This window comes from Thermobia domestica, chromosome 2 (genome assembly GCF_964235325.1).
Source record: "Thermobia domestica chromosome 2, izTheDome1.hap1.1, whole genome shotgun sequence".
Lineage (NCBI taxonomy): Eukaryota > Metazoa > Arthropoda > Insecta > Zygentoma > Lepismatidae > Thermobia > Thermobia domestica.
In genome coordinates, this window is record NC_137455.1 from 74,307,732 (window position 1) to 74,327,889 (window position 20,158).

The following is a 20,158-nucleotide window of genomic DNA, read 5'->3' on the forward strand; positions in this document are numbered from 1 at the left end:
ATCTCTTTTACTTTTAAGACACAAATGTAGGTAATTTGTATGCATCTTTGCTTTGTCGAAAGTACTGAATGATATTTTGAAATTTCAAGTTACGAAATAGTCTGCAACAATAAAGGAACAACAATAGTCACAACAATGATAACAAATACTTTTTCAACATTAAGATCGTACACAAGAGTAACACGGTATGGGTATGAAACTTAAAATTGTAGATTCATACTAGAGGTTCATAGTAATGTGAAATACAAATATACATTTTCCGTTATGTGTTGCAATTTGATTTTTATAGAATTAATAACTTTGTTTCGATTTCCGCGCGGCACACCAGCGGCCCATTCACGGCACACCAGTGTGCCGCGGCACACCGGTTGGGAAACGCTGCAATAGATGGATAAGTCAGAGATATAGAACCACTTCCGTGGACGCTGGATAAATCTCTTAAAACTTTATCCATTATCGCTTACTGTTTTACTTCAACAGAAATTAATATTGAAACCGCACGAGGTAGTTGATATTTATCACTTTCGGTTATAATAAAGGATTAAGGTCAGCGACAGTGGCGTATTTAGGGGGGGGATTCCGGGCTTAAGCCCCCCCCGAAATCTTACTTACTATAGTAAAGTATATGAAATATCTTGTAGAATTTTGACATTTTCAGGCAAAGCCCCCCCCCGAAAGTTAGCAAAGCCCCTCCCGAAACAAAATCGTAAATACGCCACTGGTCAGCGATAAAAAAAAGACATATTCTTGCTGTACGGAACACTATATTTTACTGTTACATAATTCATACTATAAAAACTATACAAATTGATGATGTGATTATACGAACACAGTGAAGAATATTTGTCAACGTTTAAAGATGCAGAAGTCATTATATATTATACACAAATAATAAATATTGTTTAAATGTTATTATATTACATCCTTCGTGGTCCTCTCCTGACGTGGAAGAATTCTGATAACTTTGTTGATGAAATTCAGAAAAAAAAATAATTAGGGCATAAAATTGTGCAGATAAATTTACAAAGTGGAACGAGAAACATTTCAAGACCTAAAGAAGAAAAATCTTATCCAGAATCGAAACGAGATTATACTTCTTCAAACTCCTCACTAGACGAGAGGAGAAACCTTATTGCTAATTTCGTCTCGTCTATAACAACACTAATTAGTGGTATTCTTTACCTATTTTTTATTTAAAAAAACTAGATTGCAAGTTAGTAGAAGAAACAATGGCTTACTGGTGGTGGGACGCTCACCTCTGGTTGGAAACCGTGCCATATGAGTGTATGGTGGATAATACACCGTGTCCGTTAGTTTTCTCGTGGTTTCCCATGGTCTCTTCCCACATTCTCATATTCACCCATGTTTCCACAATAATTTACTTTCAATTACCATCCGTTTACTTTACCCTAAAGGACATCAGTTAAAGATTTTTGTTTGTTATTTTGGACAATTTCATGTTTAAGATATCTTAACTGAAGCTTCTTTCAGGTGCTTAGAAAATTCATACCCAGATATTGCAAATAACTTTTATAATGCCTAGGCCTAGGCGTTAATTAACTTTTGCATGTAGTTAAGCATATCAAAGAAACTTTATGTCCCTTCCTCGTGGCTAAGGAGTTAGCATACGCGCCTTTTACATGGGATACCCGGGTTCAATTCCCGGCAGGAGCTCATGTGGTTCGGATCCCAAGTTAAGTTCATGTAGTTCGATTTCACGTTAAGCTGTAGGTCCATATTTCATATAGCCTACCTGCTGAAAGGAACACTAACCTGATAATCAAATCAAATCAAACTCTCTCAAAACTTTGGCAATTGCACTTGGTTTCCTTGTGCGCTGAACCTTCCATAAGAAGCAGGAAATTAAGAAATTAAAAATGGAAATATGTCATTACATAGACCCTATCCAAGAAATGTGTACTCATGTCCATTACACAACTATTTTCTTGTACACGTAAATTATATATTATTCGAACAATTATCAGTTATTTGAATAAAATGTTCGAATATTTATAAGAATAATTATTCGTTGTTCTAATGCAGTGGTTCTCAACCTTTTTTGATTGATGACACACTTTACTGAAAGTCCAGGACATTGCGATACACTTGTTTAGTATTTTTATTATTATTTTTAATAATAATAATAATAATAATAATAATAATAATAATAATAATAATAATAATAATAATAATAATAATAATAATAATAATAATAATAATAATAAAAACTAACTAACTAACTCTATGGCCTATGGAACCCGGAGGTTCAGTACCGCGTTCACAAAAGCTCTCCACTGACTTCTATCCTTAGCTAATTGGATCCAGTTTCTACTTTGTATTCCTATCTCTGCGAGATCCATCTTAATATTATCCTCCCATCTGCGCCTAGGTCTTCCTAATGGTCGTTTTCCTATGGGTCTACCAGTCAAGACTTTGAAAGCGTTTCTACTTTCTTCCATTCTAGCTACATGACCTGCCCACCTAAGCCTCCTAGACTTGACGACCCTAACAATGTTGGGTAAACCGTATAAACTATGTAGTTCCTCGTTATGAAGCTTCCGCCATTCCCCATTCTCGTTCCTCTTGGGTCCGAATATTCTTCTCAGGATCCTGTTCTCAAATACTTTCAGTCTATGTTCTTCCCTCAGAGTAAGCGACCATGTTTCGCAACCATACAGAACAACAGGCATGATTATCGTTTTATATATTTTAAGCTTCAAATTCCTCGACAGAATTCGCGACGACAAGAGATTTTGAACCGAATAGTAACACGAATTCCCTGCTTTTAGTCGACATTTAATTTCTTCGTGAATATGATTTTCGTCTGTTAATATTGATCCTAAATATTTGAAAGTATCCACTTTATCAAAAGTATTATTTAATATTTTAACGCCTCCACAATTTGCCGTATTACGGTCCCGACGCACTTCCATGTATTTAGTTTTCTCTGCATTTACTTCTAAACCCATGTCCCTGCAAGCGTTTAATAAGATCTCTGCATTTATTTCTACTGTTCTCCTATCATCCCCTATTAAATTTACATCATCAGCATATGCCATAACCTGGTGAATGCCGTTCAACTCTAGGCCCTGGTTGCTATCTTTGATTTTCCTTATGGCGTATTCCAGCACAAAGTTAAATAATAATGGCGACAACGCATCTCCTTGTTTCAGGCCGTTTTCGACGTGGAAGCTCGTGGACAAAAATTTTCCTACCCGGACTTTACTTTGGGATTCACTTAAACATATCTTAATTAATCTAATTAGCTTTCTCGGTATTCCAAGCTCTGTAAGAACGTTGTATAATGTTTCTCTCCTAACTGAGTCGTAAGCCTTTCTAAAATCAATAAATAGTTGATGTACCGGGGTATTGTATTCCCACTTCTTTTCGAGTATTTGGCGAATGGTAAATATTTGGTCGATAGTTGATCGATTTCGTCTAAATCCGCACTGATAATCTCCAATAATTTCATCTGCGTATGGGGTCAATCTTGCTAACAGAATATTTGAAAGGATTTTATAGGATGTTGACAGAAGAGAAATGCCTCGATAATTATTACAGTCAGTTTTGTCGCCTTTCTTGTGAATTGGAATAATGATTGACTCTTTCCACTCTTGTGGCAATTCTTCCTTGTTCCAGATAAGGAGAGTGAGTTTGTGTATCTTGTTCCACAATTTTTCGCCTCCAGCTAAAATTAACTCAGCCGGAATTTCGTCTACACCCGGAGATTTGTGTTTCTTTAATTTCTTTATAGCGGCTTCCACTTCTATTCGATTGGGTTCTGGAATATACGGTTCTGCGGTGTGTATCTCCTTTTCTCCACGCACATTAGTTTTTGGCTGCGTGTTCAGCAAATCGTCAAAGAAATCTTTCCATCTATTTAAGAGGCTATCCGTATCAGTGAGAACTGTTCCGTCAGATTTCTTTAATATATAAGCACGAGGTTGATAGCCTTTCTTAAATTCGCTGATCCCCTTATACATGTCCCGAATATTTTTATTTTTACTATTATCTTCAAGTTCCTTAATTTTAGCTTTCAAAAAATCCCGTTTCTTTGTTCTAAAAGTTTTGGAAGTTTCCCGCCTGATATCTGCGAAGTTTTGTGTAGTTATTTCATTCGGATTTTGTAGCCACCGTAATTTTGCCTGTTTTCTCTTCTCTGCTAGTTTAATGCATTCTTGGTCGAACCATGGTTTGTTCCTACGTATTTCCGCGTGTCCCAATTTTTCTATTGCTGAACTTTTAATGCTATCTCTAATTTCAATCCAAGTATCCTCAACACTAGTGCACTCCGAGTCTTTTAAAACCGAGAATCTATTCGAAACTTCAATCTGGTATTCCTCTCTTACCTGGCTCTCTTCTAATTTCTTTAAATTAAATCTCTCCGTTTTCGGACATTGAGTATTACCTTTATTCAACGATAATCTCTCCCGTATTATCGCTGCTACCAAGTAGTGATCAGTGTCACAATCAGCCCCTCTAAACGACCGGACGTCAATTATGCTAGATTGTCTTCTACTATCTACTAAAACGTGATCAATTTGATTATGTGTTTTTCCGTCTGGTGATGTCCAAGTGTATTTATGAACGTCGCGATGTGGGAATTTTGTACTCTTCACGATTAGGTTTTTGGATGTTGCAAAGTTCACGAGTCTAACACCGTTGTCATTACTTTCCTTATGCAAACTTTCGTTCCCTATAATCGGTTTGAAAATATCCTCTCGTCCTACCTTCGCATTGAAATCCCCTAATAGAATCTTCATATGGTATCGCGGGAGTTGGTCAAATATCCGTTCCACTTCTTCGTAAAAACTGTCTTTTATATCGTCACCCTTATCTTCAGTTGGAGCATGTACATTTAAAACAATAATATCACACCACCGTCCCTTAAGAGTAATAAAAGAAAGTCTGTCAGTAACAAATTCAACCCGTTTAATTGCTGGTAATATTCGTTTGTGAACGAAAAACCCTGTTCCTAACTGGTGATTTTTATTTCCTTCCCCGTAAAAGAACGTAAAATTTCCGGAATTCTCAGATCCATTTCCTTCCCACCTAACTTCCTGAACTCCTACTAAGTCCATCCTGTATTTCTCTAACTCACTCGTTACAGATTTTAACGCGCCTGCCCTATAAAGACTTCTAATATTCCATGTTCCAAATCTCATGTCCATTTTCTTTTGCTGATGTCGTGCCAAGTTATCAGTCCTTGTCCGAGGCTTTTGTGAATGTTTCTGAACAAGTACCTTTTTTTTTTTTACAGGATGAGGGTGTTAGCCTTACCGAAACCCCCAAGCTGGAGGACCACTCCTAGTCGTCTGTCCGCGACTGCTTATTCAGTATATTCGCAGCTAACCTCTATATCTAGAGGTCTTCTCCTCGATCCGCAACCTGAGGACGCGCCATGCCGTGGTGACAGGAATAATAATAATAATAATAATAATAATAATAATAATAATAATAATAATAATAATAATAATAATAATAATAATAATAATAATAATATCTATTGTAATAGTGAGACCTATTAATTTTTATAATGACTGTATGTAACAATGAGTATTATTGCTACCGCTGGAGGTGTTGATTGGTACAGTATGTCTCGATTTTAACTAATTGTTATTAAATTCTTCATAATTTTTAAATTCTAAGATTTCACGACACACCTTAGGAGACTTCGTGACACACCAGTGTGTCGAAACACATAGGTTGAGAATCACTGTTCTAATGTACTGTTCGATCATAAAAGTATGAGATAATTCGCACTTTAATGTAATATATCTTTTGTCATAGATTTTGGAAATAAACTGTTAAATAATAAATGGCACTACCGAACATCTTCTTACTAACAATGTCTAGGTATTGCCCCATCAGGAAGTCGCGGTCGGAAAGAGGGATTGCCGCCGTCGACGGTGGCGGGCCTCAGGAGGCAGCCGGCACCCGTCCGTGGCGGCACCACGAAGTACTTGTTCAAAGTTGCCGACCTTTTGTCGAGTCGGCAAGCGGTCGAAAATCGTAAAATAAAATACCCTTTGCCGACTGTTGGCGACCGTCAGAGTCGGCAATACAGTCAGAAAGGCCTCTTTCCGACCCTCTGCCGACCTCTTTCCGACGGCGACGCCGGCGCATTTACTGCGCCTTTACGACTGTTTGGCGACTGCTCGGCAAGACAACTTTCCGACAGCGGCACCGGCGCATTTAATGCTCATTTCCGGCTGTTTGCCGACTGCTCGGCGAGGCAACTATTCGCCGCCGTTGAAAATCGCGTTGAAAGACGTCGGCGTCCGGCGCCGGCAATCCGACCGCGGCATCTGGTGGGCATGGACAAATTGTTTGACTGTAGGCGGAAGAATCCTGATTGGGTGATCAGTGGCGGATCTAGCAAGGGGCCGGGGGAACCTTGACCCCTCAGTTATTTGAGTAATTAATGTAATTTAAGGTATTATATATATTTTATCAAAGTTTATATTAAACTCATGGTACATTTTCATAGTCTTGGTTCTGACTGCTCCCCCCCCCCCAGTTTTTACCTTTTATATCCGCTTGTGGTATTGCTACTATTTCGCTATTATTTTTCAGAAATAATAAAATATATATTTTTTAAAATTGTCTTCAATATTTTGAAAAAGAAAAACGTACAAACAGTAGAAAAGTTATTCAGGGCCGTCCATAGATTACATGAACCCTCAGATAAAATTTAATGAGCTCCCAGGGAAAACAAGAACTGTATATTGTCGTCACTAATCAATATTAGTTAACTTTTCATTAATTGCCAACTCCACTTTTATGAAAATAGTCAAGTAACAAATCAAATGTAGCTAAGTTTCTGTATTATTAATGTATTATCGATAATTTTAATCTAAAAGACCGCGGCATCTTCTCTTATGCCCGGCTTTGGAGCTATAAATAATCATTCAATAACAATGACAGAAAAGGAAATACAGAATTGCAATTAATGAATACTCAAAATGGACCAACAAAAATCGGAAGTTTCGCTTGTTGAAGCTTCATAGCTGTTTTAAGTCCAGAGATTATATGAAATGCGCTTGAAACCTAGACCTCAATGTGGTCTATCCAAATCATGCATCTACCGGATATCAAACCTAAGTCTCTTAAACCAAAGGCAACCACTCAAAAAAAATATTTTATCATTTTGCAATTGTTTTTTTCCCATTTACAGAAAGAAAAAATAAGTGTTCCTATGACTCAAAGTTCAGACAAATGTAGGCTTTTTTTTTTTTTTTTTTGTCTTTCAACTCTAATAATAAATATTTTCATTCGTTGTTGGTAGTGTTTTTCTTTATAAATGAAGAAATTAATTAATTAAAAAAAAGACACTGAGAGAAGTTTAACTTAATCGTTTGGTGCCACAAAATTTTCCTAACGATTATTTGCCCTTAATTTCAAATATTACCAAATGGTATAAGATAAACACACAATGCTAGGTTGGAAATGAGAGATACAGTTTAACTCGGTGCCGTCTCGTGGAAAATCAGCGTCCGGGGCGAGAGTATAGACCCTACTACGACGTTTCCGTATATATGAATGAGGTCGACAGACCAGTCGCGAACCGTAAGAAAATTTTCAAAAATAAACTCTGCCTTTTCTTGATTTTGGACACTTTTTATTATTTTTCCCTTCCATTTTATACATGTGCACATGCATTTTCCTAACATGAGTAACATTATAGAACCACTCCCTAAAGCAGGAAGAAGATTTAAGCACATATTAGTAATATTTCAAGTAATTTTTCCCTTCTTTTTTCTTTCCTCCTTTTCTTTTCTTTTTCTCCGTAAATTTTGCGCTCCCTTACTTCGGCGCCCGGGACCTTTGCCCCGCTCGCCCTCCGACGACACGGCACTGGTTTAACTCGGATTTTTTTTAGTAAATATAGATAATGGGTGCCAGGGATGTACGCAGGGGTGGGTCCTGAGGTTCGGACCTCCTCTGAAATCCCAAATTTTTTGTATATTTAGTTTAATTTTAGGGATGATTTTACAAATTTTAATATATTTTATCCTCAAATTGAATTTTAACATGCTCCCGAAAATTTTTGAACCCCGAAATCAATTCCTGTCATGTCCCTAGTGGCTTTTCTTCAGAGAAGTCAGATCGATGAAAAAAAAAAAAAAAACTTTTATCGCTACAAGCTAGAAACGGAAACATTCGTTGTGTCTTAATTATTGTATACAATACAGTAGGACGTCGATAATCCTAACGTCAAAAATCCGAACGTGGTTCCTAGAAACTTTTTACATTTTGTCTTAGCGCTAGCGATAAACAAACAATAGGGTTGCCCGTCGGCGTTGTGTGAAGTCAGTGTTTTTACAAAAGCTCATTCATATGTATGTAATTGTTTGTCAATATATATATATATATATATATATATATATATATATATATATATATATATATATATATTTTATTTTCCCTTAGACCTATACAAGTTAAGTTTTAAGTGTGAGTTACAAGAACAGTGTAATTTAGTGTACGAGCAGGTTTTTCAGAAACAATAAATGTAAGTAGCCTTACGTAGGGTATTGTAATTATTGTATGTACTGTATAACCACCGTATCGATAAAAGAGCATATCGTACAGTATATTTAAGCCTAAATGGCATTTTCTTGGTCATTTTCGAAAATCCGAACAATCTGAAAATCCGAACTACCTGTGGTCCAAATTAGTTCGGATTTTCGACTTTCTACTGTAGTTAGAATGTTAGGTAACTTGGCTTTTCTTAGCTTGTAACAATAGAAATGTAATTTTTACCGATGCGATTTCCTTCAAGAGCCGCCACTGAATGTATGCCAATAAAAAGTTGACTGTTATGCGGCATAAGCATTTTTATTGTGAAAACCACAGTAAACAATTGACATTACAATTACAATCGATAATAATAAAAATCAATCACTGTTCATTTTAATGTCACATTTTAACGTAGAGTAGTCCAATTCCGAATCCCTTAGTCGAATTCCAGCCTCCCGCAACGAAGTTTTCAGCTTTTCAGCTACTCGAGAGAGAAACTCGGAATAAAAATTCGAAAAAAAAAAAATAGATGAAATTTTTAATTTAACACCCCACGTCTATGTCCTTCAGGCTGTCCGTATCTTTATACAGATGATTAATGAAAGCAATTGATTTATGAAATTATTGATGAAATCAGAATGTGGGAGAAAACGGGAGAACACTCATTGATAAGATGCTATCTACCACATCCCCACATCTACCAAAGGTGAGCGCTCTACCATTGAGACACCAAACTACTCTGGAATAACGGTTCTAACCTAGTTTAGAAACAACATAATGATAATAAATGTGTGTTTGTATAGTGAGAAATAACTGAAACGTATAAATTTAATTGGTAAATAACATTTCATATTAAATGATGCACAACATCCAAATCCATCGGTATGTTAAAAAAAATCCACAACCAAAAACAGCAATAAATTTCGATTATTGTTATTATGTAAGATTAATACGGTAATTGATCTGAGTCTAACGCCGAGCCAATCATCAGCGCCAAGATTCTTTAACATAAGACTATCTTCTTAAAGCAAGATTCAAAATACCACAGAGAGAGAGAGAGAGAGAGAGAGAGAGAGAGAGAGAGAGAAACAGGTATGAAATATGTAAAAACGTAGGTTACATGCGTAAATCCTGTAGTTTTTGGACTTAATGTGCGACTATATGTAACATCTTGCAGCAAGCTTATAACTGAAGATATATGTTTTATAATACTTTCCGTATAAGTGTTCCGTCTATATGCACTTTTCGTATGAAAGAAAGAACACTGTATAGGTGGTAAGCATATCACATACTGATGCACGTATGTAACATATAATTGACGTTTACGAAAGACTGTTAGATGTCAGACATCTTGCAGCGGCATGATGTAACATCTAAGTACGTATGTAGCATATGGATAACGTATGCTCCGTACAGATTTCCGTAGTAAAGATATAGATCTCTATATTTGTACTATGTACCGCTGTCCGGATAAACCAATTTTTCTCAGTGCACTCGAGCACTGAGACTTCCTACTCTCACTGGGGATTGAATCCAGGATCTCACACTCTTTATCCACCCAGTCAGTAAGGGGTTATTCTTCTTCTGTTAGTGTATAGATCAATGTTCCAGTCAATCATAAAATTGGTTACCTATTATATTACCCAAATCCTCTCCGAGACTGTATTTATGTAGTTTGTAAAGCACAATTCAATCTCCTCTTGTTAGAACGTTTTATATCATGTATCCACTAATTTAACATGTAAATTGAGTTTCCTCTGAAAATGAACACCGAATTACTTGTTTTTATTTTCATCTTTTTAATTGTGAATAAATAACATACAAGTGTAGATAATCCTTAATAATAGCCCTTTATGTATCTATTGAAAATTGAGCAACACATACTATTCGAACATTTTCCTCTTTGTTAACTCATAGGGTCTAACTTTAAGTAGAAATGTAATAGTCGCTTAAAGCTTGCTAAATATATATATTAACTAAGTCAGTTGAAATTTTGGCATAATAATAATTCACTTTAAAAAAATAAATAATGCAATTGACAAAACGTAAGATTTTCCGTACCCACCTAAAAAAAAGTATATACATTGTCAATATTAATGTTTGATTATTGTAATTTAAAAAAAAATACACAAATATTTTGAAAGTATATTTATCACCTTAAAACTAGAGACAAACTCTATCATCCATACATAAATTTACGAAATATAGAAGTTATCTTTGTGAAAGTTAAGATTGATCGCAAAATGAGACGGGATTTTTCTTTCACACACAATATTTATTTATTTGATAAGAATTGTTTAATGTCTGCGTTCAGCATCACTGCCCAATCAGTTATATTGTTAACATCGATACCTAATGAGACGGGACATTTAATTTAATGTAAGATACAAGGCATATGAATACTCCAACCGGAATTGAGCTCGAGACCAGCCACACAGAAAACAAGCGTGTGCCATTTAACTTTCGAGAAGCCCAAAAGAGAGTCGGATTTCCAAAAATATATTAGGATTAGGCTGAAGTAAGTGCCTTTTTTTAATAATTACTTCAGCTATATAATAATAATCCATATGTAAATATACCATAAAATATGCTAATGTTAAATATATACATATAAATAAATTAATAATTTAAATTATGTATTTTGATCTATTAGAATAATTTGTATGTTAACAGTGGAAGTAAATTACCACTATCTAATACGTTTCGATTGGATTTGATTGAAATTTAGTTTTAGCGTCCCTTTCAGCACCGAGGCTGAATGAGACATACGCCTACATATTAACGTGAAATCTAAACTACATGAGTTCCCACTGCGAATCGAATTCGAATCTCCTAAGCCAGAGGTACAGACGAGCAGAAACGCCCGCATTTTTTCGCGAGGGGGGAGGGGAGAATAACACACAAACGAAGTCGCGAATATATACATCATAATATACATCAGGGTGTCTATCGTTCACGAAAGTCTCGAATGTCACGAAAAAGTCACGAAATCAGAAAACAGTCATGAGTCACGAAAAAGTCACGAAATTTAGCTTTTGGGTCACGATTTTTTTTAACTGTGCAAATGTAAGTACAGATTGGAAAATATTGTTCTATAAAACGTCAAAATACAGCATCAAAAATGTCTATGGCCGGTTTTAGACGCTACCAAATCGCAAGAAAAGTACGTTTCTATAGCATGGATGAAAATTCAGCCTAATTCGCACACAAATTCGCTCTTGAAAATGTTAGGAAATCTTATGATTTGGTAAAGAAAAGGTCACGAAAAAGTCACGAAATTTCATTTTGGAATTTTAGTAGACACCCTGTACATGGTACTTCAAGTAAAGCACTTATTGACGCAGATAGTGTAACGTGAGTAAGCAAATCTAAAACGTTTCTATATATATTTTGAAGAGCCGAACCTCTTTCGAAATCCAGGAGAGGGCACTTGTCACCCTACTGCGAGCGTTCATGGCCATGAGTGTGAGCTTTCGATACATTTCAAAACAAAAAACGTATTTTAATGGATTGTATGAGCTATGCATAGACGTTGCAGGTGGATTTTGGTGCACCAGAGTATTGTGTAAGTGCAACACAAAGAAATGAATAACTTGCTGAAGTGAGATGCGTTCAGTGAAAGTTACTTTTAAGAACATTGTGTATGTGTGTGTGTATGTGACAGACAGGGAGATTGAGAGAGAGAGAGAGAGAAAGATAAAATCACTGACCTATCCCAAATAAAATTTTATTTTGCCTAAAACGTCGGAATGACATTTCGTTAAATTTCTAGACAACCTTGAATATAATATTGAATACAATACAATTAAATAAAGTATGTTTTGCGATACTAATAACTTATCGTAATGTATTGATTGTCAATATATATACAGTGAAACCTGTCTTTAGCGGAATCGAGCGGGACTTGCAAAAATTTCCGTTAAAGTCAGGTTTCCGCTTAGTGGAGGTAGACCTTTCCTTTCTTTCTTTCTTTGTTTTTTTTTTTTAATACATGCTTATAGAGGGGCATACTGAGAAAATATATTGCTGTACGTACATTGTTAGATTACAGTACTTCTTTCTTCTATGAATAAATACCCCAAAAATTAAAATGAATACAAAATTTGCTATGCACACGTTTTCTTTATTTTTCTAATAGCCAAGCAAGGTTTTCTGTGTACATTGCTGCTTGGCTGCTTGACTTTCCGCATACACTTTAACCTGAGAAATCACACTAAGTGAATCAGAATCATTTTTCCGTAAGGCAAATTTTTGCAGTTCCTTTAAACTTCTGAGAGCATCTTGATATGTATTTATTCTACACTCTTCTTCGAACTCAGTATCGTATTCCTCTTCTTAATCTATCTCGTTTTCTTCTTTCCGACATTCCGTATGATTCTTGATTAAGTTGCGGGGATTAAGGACAATTTGTGGGGGTGAATATGAGTAGTGGTTGAAGAAGGTCAACACTGTCCAGAAATATTTAACAAAAGAACGAACATTTTATCGCAGACAGTGGAATGTATATGTCTCACAAAATGTCTAAACATCTTCTAAACGCTGTAGTCCGGAACTCAGAATTTTCCGTTAAATGTTTATTTTTCTTTCCGTTGTCCGCGTAACACAGTTTCCGCTTAATGAAGGGAATTTTTACACGTTTTGTACTCCAAAATTCATGGGACCGTGAAATATTTCCGTTTAAGACAGTTTTCCGTTTAATAAAGGGTCCGTTGAAGACAGGTTTTACTGTATATATTCTTTCTTTTCAATGCTTATTCCATATAATTTAGGAGATGGACGATAAATACAAATTGATAATGATAATGATCAATTGTTGGCATATTCTTAAAAGGTTAAAGGAAAGGAGATAATCTTCATGTTTTATTCCGCAAACATTCTTGATCTTACTTGTTAGATTGAAACCCTTCACCTTGCTACCAGAAGTGAACGTTTTAAAGGAACTGAACCTTTAAAATCAGTATAAAAGTTTGAGTTTTATAGCTTATATATATATACATTGTTGTTCATGAAGTATCTTCGACTGTAATTCATATAATATTATTACATGATATTCTGCTTTTTTCCTTTTTTTCTTTTGGTTAGCGTATGTGCCTTTGGCGTCGGAGACTCGAAATCGATTCCCGGCGAGAGCTCCTGTGGTTCAGATCCAAGTTAAGCTGTAGGTCCACGTCTCATATAACCTCGCTACTGAAAGCGACGCTAAACTAAAAATTCAAATCAAATCTTTTTATTATTTTTTTTACCATGATTTGTATGCTTGCAAAGCCCACCCCTAAAAGGCATATCATATCAACGAATGCATTGCTTTGAAATATAGAAGCTTTCTAGTTAATAAATTGTCTTCTCATTCTTGGAACAGAAAACCTGGCTTCGATTCCGGCGAAACCTCATACAGTTTGGTTACCACGTTAAAATACAGAAATATCTTACCCAACTTCGGTGATAAAATGGAACATTAAATTAAACGTACCCTACATCCCCCCACCTAAAATACTTTCAAGTAATATTATTGGTGGTGAGTTGAATGATTCAGTATAAAATGAATGAATAAATAGTCTCTCAAAGCAAAAATGTCACGAATTAATATGTAGCTCTAACGTTCATCCATAAACTTATAATACGAACGTACATATTTAAGTAACGTTTCATACACATTAGAGTACTTACAAGTCTTTTTATTAAGAGATAAGTATGTTGCATTAACAAGGAATAGGCTTACATAGAAATGTATGTTTAAAGACATTGTTAACCTAATATATATGAAACGAGAAAAAAAGTTTTTAAAAAATACGTACAGTGTCTAGAAATCGAATTATAGTATTTTATAAAAAGACATTTTATATGATTTTTATTACTTCCGCAACATTATGAAAATAATTTTAAAAATATATACGTTACAAGAAAAAGAGAGAAGAAACAAAAGGACACAATATACTCAGCACAAGCTAACGTGATCTGATATTGAATAAAGATTCTCTGTGCAAAAGAAAAGAGCTTTATCAATTAATCATCATGCTGCATTTTGCTGACGTAATATGATATACGTTAAGTTTTGGTTTATTTTAAAACTTAATAGGAAATTTTAGATCTTGGAAGCCTTCAGCAATTTAACAAAATACTAGTTTTGACATTTCATATTTTTAAGAATGTGAATAATAGAGAGATAGGTGATCAAAATGGAAAGAAATGGGACCCACTATGATCATATTGTGTGACCATGGTTCGAACACGTGGAGGAGTACTAAAGATTGGTTGATTTAAAATGTAGCGTCCCTTTCGGCACCGCGGCTATGGAAACGTGAACTTACAGCTTAACACGGAATTTGAACCACGTGAACTAACATCGGAGATCGAACCCCGGTCTCCGCGCCGAAGGTGTGGATACTGATCATAGAGTTACTAGGGAGCTCAGGAGCGCTGAAGAGTGTTTTAATACTAAACTATCCCTGGTTCGATCTCAGATCAAGTAAGTTTGTGGTGGACAAAATCGCGTCCGTCAGTTATCTCGGGGCTCTCCCCGCTCCCTCCTATTATCTCATTCCAACCGTTCTTCCATTCATCATATATTTCCCTTATTCATCCGTCTCCTTTAGCCTTAGAGGGATAACCGTGGGACGTTGAAATAAAAAAAAATACTACTAAACTACACTTTCCGCCAATTCATTACATAATAATTGCTTACATCTTCCCTTCTTAATTGCTGAGAAAACGACTAAAACTTTCTGTTAATAAAAATAAGCCTTTTCAGATATTCGTGTAAATCAAATTAGATTTGATGAGAAATGATCCCAACAGTTACCGTTTGTTTCTGCGGCGATGCAACTTCGGCCTGCCATAGAGTAATTAGATAGGCAGTTATGTGCATAATATGGTTAGGATTTTGTTCTAAACTTGCATTGATCTTTTTCTTTGTTATTACACTTCTTAAAATAAGTTAACACATTAATTTGTTTACATTCAGTAAAACGTAAACAATTAAAACTTATTTCGTACATTATTACGAAAAAGTAAAAATAATAATAATAAATAAACAAAAGCAAAAAAAAAAAAGAACCAATGTGTATTATTTCTGTTTGTGAGAATTCCCGTAATGTATGAGCACTTATTATGTTTATCAGAAACTCAAATAAGAAATTTTCGCCAATCGGAGAGTATGTTAACTAAGAACGTTGAGTAGATGGGGTTTCAGATTTCCTTTCAGCAGCAGCAAGGTTATATAAAATTTGGTTGCTAATTAAAGTTGTAGCTGAACTCGTACTGCAATTGGATTCTTTGTGTATACACCGTAACAGAATCCGAGACTTCGTGCACAAGTTCAACATAATAACAGTGAAGTAATAAGAGAATTTTGATCGAACAATCTATTAGTATTCAATGAAGCTGTCATACTGCATATACCAATTGAGAAGTGAAGACAAAATGAAACATTTAGTTTAGTCTTCCATGCTTATTGGTTGGATTTGATTTTTAGCGTTCTTCTCACCACTGAAGCTATATGAGACGTTGACCTACAGTTTAATATGGAATATGAAGCACCATAAGGCATTCAGACTATCCAACAAGGAATCGAAATCAGAACACCTACGCTTTTGCCCTTTAAGCTAAAGTAGACAGATAAGCCTTTATTATGGACGTGAAATATCATGAAAGAATTGGTGTAATGGGAATGTAGGAGAAAACGGAAAATTCAAGAAAATACACGATCACAACTTCTCATGGACAGGTTTCGAACCACAGACCTCTTCTATTACAGATTACCATGCTGCTGCTCAGGCATCGTGCCCTCATACAGTATCCTTGTAGAGCGACATTCAGTGAATGTAACAAAACTTTGTTACCAACTTTGTTACCATGTATCACAAATTTGATTCAAGATCTCTTAATGTGACAGTCGAACTAATTAACTTTCTCATGAACTGCTGTAAAGCTTCACTTCAATGTCATTACATAATTAACCTATCATAATTTTATTATATTTATTGTTCGTGCATACGCTTCTAAAAAGTAAAATACCCTTTAAACACTTTTAGTACAGATGTTGAGGGGGGAAAAATGAAATAGTTTTTATAAAGTGTGCTTTGCGTGTCCATAAAGTGATAACTCTCCAAAACACAGTATCTAGTATGACATATTTAAAACACTTCTTCTCGACAAACAGTTCGAAAACAAAATGATGACACATTTTGCACATACATCTGGACATGCTTGGACAACACAGTATCTAAAAGGGGTGAATATGTGTAATCTGGAGATGTTCAAAGAGTGTCGGTAATGTGTACAGTGTCCGAACTGTGTCTAAAAGTAGTTTATTTTTTGTAGTGTATATAACATTTTTTTTTACTTTAATGATACGTTCCTTTATGTAAAATGAAAATTTTATGCACTGGAAAGTAAAAGCATTTCGTAACTAACACAACAATCTACCAAAACATATATATCTATGGCAATTTGGAAGTTGCAGAAAGACTCTCTTTACCATACTTTTCTTAATATAGATTATTTAATGCAATATAAAATGTTTTATTTGATCTTAATTATACACATTTCCATACATTAATTCGCCATTTTATTGGAATATTTTATGTTTATATAACAAAGCATATTCGGTGATCCACTATTAATGCGTCAAAACTACTGTTGGTGCATTTAAGTGTAGTATTATTTGCATCTAGTACAGTTTCCATCACAATCAAAAAGTTGTTAAATGAAATAATTTACACTTACCATCTCAACCGTAGGCTACTGGTTGCTCATCAAGAAAATTGTGTGCGGTTTCACGGTACGAATCACATTCACGCTTTATATGTGTAGTAGTTAAAGAATTGGTGTTTTTTTTTATCGTAATCGGCAGTTCATGTATTCATATCTCACTAAGACCGCTTATGGGAAGAAACTTTTGAGAGGAAAGGGAATTGGTTTATAATAAGACATTTAGAAAACATTTCCTAAGAATCTCCAGAAAGACGTTTCTGAGTCCCCTATTATTCACTTCTAATTACTGCCGGGCTTGAAGAGAAATTATTCTTCAGGTATTCTATTTGTCATCTTATTTTTGCGGAAATTTTGAAATTTTTCTTGTACATGCATATCGATAAACAAGAATTAGGAAAAAGTCTCGGAAATTTAATGATTACTGGATAACAAGTGGAAAGGATGAACTTTCGTATCGAAAAAAGCGATGAATATGTACCGGCGCGAAGTCGGTAAATCTTATACCACGTTAAATATTCTAATCAAAGTTCAATCTTTTCTTCTTCTTTTTTAAAATATTTTGATATGAATTTCCCATTAAGAAAAATATTAAAACATTTTACCAAAGAAACTTCTTATTTATGATATTTAAGGGAAACTTGTTACATACCTGGTTCACCCGGAACACAAGAAACTGTGTCTTCGGAGTAATTCTAGTCCGACGGCTAACGCACATGTACACCGACAAAACAGGTGGCCGAGAAAACAAATCCTTCTGAAGTTCTGACTGACTTTCAGCCGGCCAACTGCGTAACTGACTTCGGCATTCGGATAGCAGAAACTTGTAAGTATACTACAATCTAATCTAGCCCCCTCTCCTACTTCATGCATAGTTTTATTTTCCTTTTCTTTTTTTCCCTCTCTTGTATCATTTTTATTTTCTTGTCAGATACTTCTATACTTAAGTTATTCTCCCCCTACATTCCACCCCCCACAAAACTCCCCCCGCTCCCCTGGAATCAATAACTTTTCTATCCATATAAAATATAAGGAGCTGCTAAGGTGGGTAATGTTAGCTAGAGTGAGTGTTTTATAAAATCTGCACACCCGGTGATTTGAGTGTAGAGCAGTGATTGGTGAAATTTAGATTGGTGGGGAAATCATTTCCATGGAAACAACCTCAGCCAACCAATCACAAACAGCGCGCAAACTGTTTTTCGCTCTGACTTACGAAAAAGAAGAAGACAAAGAAACACATGTTGTGTTTCAAAGTGTGTGTTAATGCACGTGTGTTGGTAGTTAGTTTCTGAGTAACCAACCTGTTCTGATACATATATATATATTTGGCGGGAAATCTGCACTCTCCTTCTTTCCTACCTGACCGTACTAATGTGCTTACAACTACAACCACTATTATAATAGTTCGGATTTTTACCGTTGCATGGCGCTTTTGCCACCAACTGTCGCCCAAAGCTAAAAAGCTTCTGCCAGGTGCAGTGCACATCAGCGCGTGCGCATTAAAAACATAGGGGATAATACATAAAAAAGAAAACAACAATAATAATAAGAAAAAAAACTTAAGCGAAGTCTGCTGGACGCGTGCAGCACGCGTGTTCCCTCGGGGGAGCAAGAAAAACGATACTTAACGTAAAATTATACATGATCTAAAGTTCGCGAACCATGTCAGCAAAATAATTATGTCAAACCGTGTTGGCAGGTACAACCCGTAACAATATTTATTTTCATATTATTAAACCACAAGTTTTAAAACATTAAGAAATTTGTTACTTAATTTTGTTGAATTTTTAAATAGTAGTGATGATCGCGAAATTTAAAACTTTAAATAAGTATTTTCTGCTTTTTCGGGAAGTTTACTCTTGGTCTGGTTTCCGAGTGGTATAAGTGGTAACACATTTCAGGATAGAAAAGTACATATCGAAAATTGAAGAGCTTTGTACTCCCTTGGGATAATCATTAGAGACGGTAAAGGGGAAGGGGAGGTCATACTGAGATCACTTACATCGGCGTTAAATCCAAAACACAACTTTAAAGGATAAACACTTTCTTTCTTTCTTCATCGGTATAAATAGAAATCAAATTTGGAGATATTAAAGGAGAGAATAATAGTTTAGAAATTGATTACAACAAATTTCAACCGTTTCTTGAGATCAATAAATGTATACCTAATTTAAGAACAAACAAAACACAAACAATACAGTAGGTATACAATTCAAAATGATGAGCCCTCTTCACTGGAGAAATGAAAGGAAATGAAATATTTCAGTTTTACGTCTCACGATTATCCCGCTAGGCTAAAGGAGACGGTGATGGTGAGAAATCAATGAAAGGGTAGAGTGAATAAAGTGGGAGGAAACGGGAAAACCTGAGAAAACATACACACACGGTGCTTGTCCACCATAAAGTTTGCTTGGCACGAGCTGGGATCGAACAAAGGACCCCAGCATGCACCAGAGGTCCGTCTTCACTGAAGTAGTGCCTAGCACGTGCACATTTGATGCATGGAGGCCTAGGTTCGATTCCTGGTACGAGAGCCGTACAATTTTAACCCATTATAGTGGTCCGGGATTCACTTGAAACTGTAAGTCCATGCCTCACATAACTTCGGTGCTTAACTTCAATAGACAACAACATCAAAATTATGAGAAAGTAAGCATTTTCTTTCACAGTGACAGAAAGCAATACCGTCGGAAAAGTGAAGTAAAACACATCAAAATTATGATAGCACGAGTAAAGCAAGCATTCTATAGAAAGAATGGACTATTATAACGTTTTTCAATTTTATTTTTAAAGTGGGTATCACACGGGATCACACTTATATTTTTCCCATCGAAAGCAAACTTATCTTCTTCTTTTATATTGTTTGTAGCATCGTCATAGAGCTATCCAATTACAGAATTTAAGAATTAGATTTCTGGGCTTTAGG

General features: G+C 35.4%; 1 protein-coding gene across 1 annotated transcript in view; it reads right to left on the reverse strand.

The window, feature by feature from the left end:
- Nucleotides 1–18,156, reverse strand: part of LOC145672847 (uncharacterized) — a 72,962-nt gene extending 54,806 nt beyond the window's left edge. Inside the window, exon 1 of the mRNA XM_081742001.1 lies at nucleotides 17,885–18,156. The gene's annotated coding sequence lies outside the window, so the exon portion shown is untranslated. The remainder of the gene's footprint in view (nucleotides 1–17,884) is intronic.
- Between the last annotated feature and the right edge of the window lie 2,002 nt (nucleotides 18,157–20,158).